Genomic DNA, 6,000 nt, shown 5'->3' on the forward strand with positions numbered 1-6,000 from the left:
TCTTTCCTGGTCTGGGTAGTGCTGGTGCTCTGTGTCAAGTATGATGTCCTAGCCAGGGGAGGGGACCTGCCTGGTTTTCAGAGGATGCTGTGTCACCTTTGCTTTAGAGCTTCTTGCTTGGAGGATGCTATGTGCTTAGTAAATACTTGAGGCAAACTTACTGTCTTTTTCTTTTGTTATGTTTTTCAGTTATGGGTTTGTCATGAATTCCAGGATTTGCTTTTGCCATGGAGGGGATAAATATGGGCACTTGTACTTGTTCCAAGGGGCGCTCCTGCAGCTCAGGATTCACGCTGGGATCTGGGTGATAAAAATGAAGTGCTGCAGAGAATGCTGTTTCCAAAATGGGTTTAAATTGATCCAATTTGAGCCATGAGTTGAAGAGAATGACTGCTCAACAAATGTGAATTAGGCTAAAACTGCAATGTCTTGGCTTCTGTGGCTCAGGTTGAAATCCCAATATGCTGACAGCAATTGTTCACAACTTTGTTTGTCCCCATAGCTATTTTTAAATCCTAACATGCCTTTATAAATTAAGCAGCCAATGTGTTTTACAGGCTCCCTAGTATGATTTTTTTTTTTGGCGAACTTGTGCAAGACAAAAGTATTGCTTGTAATGAGCCCCAGTGTTATCTGAAAGCATCTGGTGGGCGTAATGCTGCGCTTCGTAAATGCGGATACACTGCTGGGTTGCAGAGTGAGGCAGAGACAGGGAGGCGGTAAAGTGAAAACCCAAGCCTTGCTTCCCTGGGCAACCTTTGCACTTGGATGGTGTGGAAAGCCCACTGTGAGCTGAGCAGCAGCGATATCTTGGGGTCTGGATTTCCTGTGGGAAATATGGATTGATGTCTGCTGTTGGCTGCAATAGAGGATTATTTGGCTCTGTTTTCACCTATGTGTATTAAAAAGAGCTGGGCACCATTCAGGAGTGCTGCCATGGTAGTATTGGGATGAGAAAGCTGTTTTTTTTTCTCATCTTTCCCTATCCCAGAGAGGTCTCTGCTGGATGTGTCCATGGATAGGGTGAGTACTCCTTCCTCCAGTTAAAGCTCAGCCTGTCAAGGTTTCCCATCACCATAAATAAGCATGGAGTTGTACCCAAAAATAAAATGTGGCATCATGTGTCCTTCCTGTGAGAAAGTAAAGATGTTGGGGAAATAGCCCAAGTTAAAATTAATCAGAAGTTTGGGTCAATAATCTTTTTAGATGTTTTTGTTATATCAGGGAGTTTGCTTAGCAGATGCCCAAGCATTCAGAAGCCAGCCCGTCAGCAGGATGGCAAAGTTCCCCCAATGAACCTTTTGACACAGCACTGGGTTAAGTGTTCTTTGTTTTCTGCCTGGCTTGGGAAGCTTTGTGCAGAGATGATTTTGGAGAAATAAATCTGGCTTTTCCTGTATGGCTTTTTCCGTGTGCTCTGATCAAGAGTGTAAGGATGTTAAGTGAATCAGTACATTGTATTTTGTAATTGGCACATCCTGATGTTGCTGGAAAGCTCTTGTCAAATTTTGAGGAGAACTGCAACTGTGCGAATGGCTGTGGGAAGGGCCGAGTCACCATCCTAGGGATATGAGCCAGCCTGAGATGGAGCTCTCTTCTGCTGTGTAACAAGTGATATAACTAGAGGAAATGACTTCAAGTTGTGCCAGGGAGGGTTATATTGGATATTAGGAAAAAATTCTTCACTGAAAGGGTTTTCAGGCATTGGAATGGGCTCTCCAGTGAAGTGGTTGGGTGACCATTCCTGGAGGTGTTAAAAAGATTGGGCAGACAAGGAGCTAAGAGATGTAGTTTAGTAGCAGACAGGTATGGTTGGACTTGATCTCAAAGGTCTCTTCCAACCAAATGATTCTATGATACTATAACAGGTGAAGGTGCTTGAGATCTAGACTGGAGACTCAGCTGGAGCAAAAGCACAAACCAGGCAACAGCTGGCTGCATTTTGCAAGGAAAAAGGATGTCTTGGTCCTGGCTACAGTGGTGGGCAGCACTGTTAGGATTGGAGCATGTCTCAGCACTGCTGGGAAATCTTGCGAGCAAAGTGACCAACGCATCAGCACTGGTCTGTGTGTGGGGATGGCACAAACTGACCTCTACTTGAAATGGGATTGATTTCTCCTTTGACAATCCTAATGTTGGTGGTATCCCCAAATCCTTACCATTAGCTTTCAACTTGGCCTCACTATCAAACATTCCTTCTAAAATGTTTGTTCTTTGACCAAAGTCATCCCTGGAGTGATGTCACTGCAGGTAGTGGCCTTGACAGAAAACATCTGCATTATGTAAGGTTGCAAATCTCTGCAGCTCTTGGGAACTTGCTTATGTGTACAAGCAGCTTAGATATTGTTAATAGTGAAAACACACTGTTTCTCTTGGAAGCTGTTTACATAACATTTCAGCAGCATTTAAACCAAGATGTATTTGTACAGAGAGACTGCAATGATGAGATGCAAAGCAATGTTACTTTTTGACAGAAAGGGTGGAAGAAGGCAACAACTTATGCTTGCACTGGGTCTGGGGCCAAAAGTCCATCAGCATCCTCTCTCCACACTTGCGGCAGCACCCTGCTACATACCTTGCTTTCTCTGAGGGTTTAAGATTCCCTGTGGAAAATAAAGATGCTGGAGTGAAGGATGGTGTTTGTGGTCATACAAATGTGAAAACCCAAGCTGCTTCTTGATGTAAAACATGTCTCCTCCTGGGTGCTAATCCAGGAAGGCTAACCAGAGGCTGCAAGAAGAAAGCTCAAGAGTGGAATTTATTAGAAATAGATTTCTGGGAGTTTTCCCACTTTCAGTTTGAAGCAATAATGAGTTTTAAGCAGCAGCCTGGATATCTGAAACAGCTACAAGAAGTCTGGGGAGGTATTGCCCTGTTTCAGTTGTGGTCAGCATTCAGAAAACCCTTTAGAAATGAGCTTGAGGTAAAACCTGTCTGTGGAGAAGCTTGGATTAAAGACCCAAAGGGTCTGGAGATAAACCTCCTGCGCAAGCAGGACTGTCTCTGCGTTAATGGCTGCGGCATCCTGCACTTGAGGATTATGAGATGATGGAAGTTGCATTTGAGACGCCTGTGATGTGGGTTTCTCTGACAAAGCGAGTTAAGCTCCCCCAGGTTCTGGGTCCTGAACACATTTCTCCTGCTGAGCAGCCTCAGCTGGCAGCTTCAAAGGCCACGCAGTCCAAAATGAAAACCTCAATAAAGGACTCAGCCATGAGAAAAACGTACGTACCAGAGAGGCACGTGCCTTGCATATGTCTGATAAACCCCTCCCAAATTTGTTCCTATCAAGCATTAAAAAAATGCATCTCATAGTTCTGCCTTCCTTCTTCCTGTCATAAAGCTAAAAACAGTTTTGGAATTGATTTAAACAGATGCTGGTCCCCTGGTGTGCATGGTTTGATTGAAACCATTGATGAAGGCTCTGCTGAGACCTTTGCCTGTAGGGAAGGGGAATGGGAATGGTCACTGACTCCCATTAGTTTTCCTCTGGAGCCTGGGAGGAGCTTGGATGGTAGGTGGGGTGGGCAGGGACTGCCCAAAAAAATAGGTTTTGCCGGGAGATCAAAAGGCAAAGCACAAACCTCCTGATGCCACCAAAGACAGACTTAAGTTTCCTGTGGAGGGCTAATGGCAAAGCTTGAGGCTGTGCAGCTGGAGAACGTGCAGGCAAGTTGCTGGGCAGGTTTTTTATTGTGGAAAAAGTGAGTTTCTACCCTTCTCTGTGCTGTGACAGCCAGCACAGGAAGCAAGTGAGAAGTAGATCTAGAAAAATCAGTGTTGATTGTAGCAATGTTTTGAGTATGTGTCTAGAAGTCTGCCTGCACACGCTGTGTGAAGCTCTGGTGATGCCTGTCAATGACCAGAAGCCTTCAGGATAACACAGGAACCTGTTTTGCAATTTGCCGTTAGTCTACAGTTGTTAACTTCACAGATGGTGTAAATTCCTGTTTATAAAACGGGGTAGGATGGAAACCTCAGCTGTAGCTGTGCTCCAGAGCCCAGGAGGTGGTGGGATTCCACTGGCTGTGAGAGCTGCCAGCACACCGGCCTTTGAAATGGAGAGCAGCTCAGATGGGCGTTTCAAAACCATGATATGCTGGGGGGGAAAAAAGTCTTCATTTTACAAAAGCTTGTGCTCTTTTCTTTGAGAGATATGTTGCTGGGCTTTAGTTTCACCTGAGAGATCAGGAACTTTGTTTGGGCTCTGGTCATAGAGAGAAATCTGATTGACAAACATAATGGCAGCTTAAGGTTTAGGCTGAAAGGTAACGCCTGTCAGATGCTTTCGGCTGCACTTGCAAAAAACCCCACTTATTTGGGGTTTGTTTCTTGTAGCCTGGGACCAGACATTGAATTGAGAGTTGGAAACGTACCGAGCATGGCCAAAGCCGTGTCCTGTGGAGCAGGAGAGCTGGACATTTCTATCCAAGGTGTGGCTGTACCTGGAGAGCATTGGTCCTTGATAGGGCTGTGCATTGATGCTCCAGGCACCTCCTCAATAGCATCAACAGTGACTTTACTTCTCTGCAGGGAGCTGAGACCTCTAAAGGCATCCCCTGATTTTCTGGGAGAGAGAATGAACTAGGAGCCCCCAGGCTGGTTGTGGCCACCAGCAGCGCTCCAGCCCTGGGGTTTAAGTAAATGTGGGATTATGTGACCCACGGCTGCTCCTTCTGGAGGTGGGAATGTGTGGGATCTGGGTGAGATTTCTATTGCTTTGAGGAGGAACAAGACACTTCAAAGGGCCCATCATAAAGAGGAAAGGTGCATTGGCAGAGATGGGGAAAAATGACAAACCTCAAAGCATAAAGAGGAGCACACAAAAAGAAAATACAGACTTGTGGAAGGAATAGGAGATGCCAAAGCTGAGGAAAGGCTAACATAAAGGTGTGGTAGATGAGAAGAAATCAAGTTACAGTGAAGACAGACTTAAAACCCAGCTGAAACAGGAGAATTAAGGAAAGTTGTTGTGGATGCAGAACAGAAGTGGAGTTAGAACTGATTAACTTGTGCAGGAAGCTGGATTAATTGTTTCTCAAGATCCTGTCTTTCTATGTTATACTTATTTCTCTGTGCTAGTACAAAATGCTGAGTGACACCCCGGCATGAAACTGGCCATTGGCAGAGGCAGGACTGTGGGTCTTGAGCTCTGCATCCTCACCCTGCCAGCTTCCCTTCTTCCTGACGTGACCCGCAGCAGAGTTTGTCCCTTTGCTTGGGGAACTGGCACTGCGCTTAAGGAGAGTTTGAGGTTTGAGTCTTTGTCGCTGTCTACAAAGAAACTGCAGAACCAGCGTGCTGTGGCTGGAGGGGTTGGATCCCAACTCAGATCAAAGGGACCCTGGGGAGAAAACGCCCATGAGAAACAACAGAAGGGCATAGAAATGGAGCATCACTGCTTGCCTTTATTTGGAAGGGTAGCTCAAGCTTTGTAAGGTAACAGTGGAGGGAACAAAAAGCCACATCCAGCTGCTGCTAACCATCAGGAGCTTGTGGAAAACACCCAGAGGAGCAAGGAGCATGTGTGGGGTGGATGTGGCCACTAATTCATTCCACGTGGGAAGCTGAAAAAATGTATTGAGGAAATAGTGTTGCTGTACTTACCCTGGAGCCGTAAGCGTGAGCATGGTGCAGGGGGCGAGGGTGTTCATTCAGTGCTCAAAACACAAGAAATTTGCCCTTGTTTGGCTGGGAAATGTTAGGAGAGGTGTTAGGCCATAGAGGAACATGGCTGAGGGCTGGTGTGACCCAGCATGCAGGACGGAGCAGCAGAATTTGGCTGCTTTGAGAGGTGGTGGGGAGAGGGGTCTGGCTAATAGGGTCCTGCTTTAAAATCAGTTTGTTCTCTGGATCTTCCTGGAAAATACCCCTTCCCACTGGCATAACGTCAGGCCAAGCTGTTAGATGTGTCCAAAATCTGTCCCATTTCCCCAGACTGGCTTTGGGCTGATCTTGCTAATGGTGATATGGTAAATCTCCATCCCTGTGGTGGTGGGA

This window comes from Cuculus canorus, chromosome 12 (assembly GCF_017976375.1).
Source record: "Cuculus canorus isolate bCucCan1 chromosome 12, bCucCan1.pri, whole genome shotgun sequence".
Lineage (NCBI taxonomy): Eukaryota > Metazoa > Chordata > Aves > Cuculiformes > Cuculidae > Cuculus > Cuculus canorus.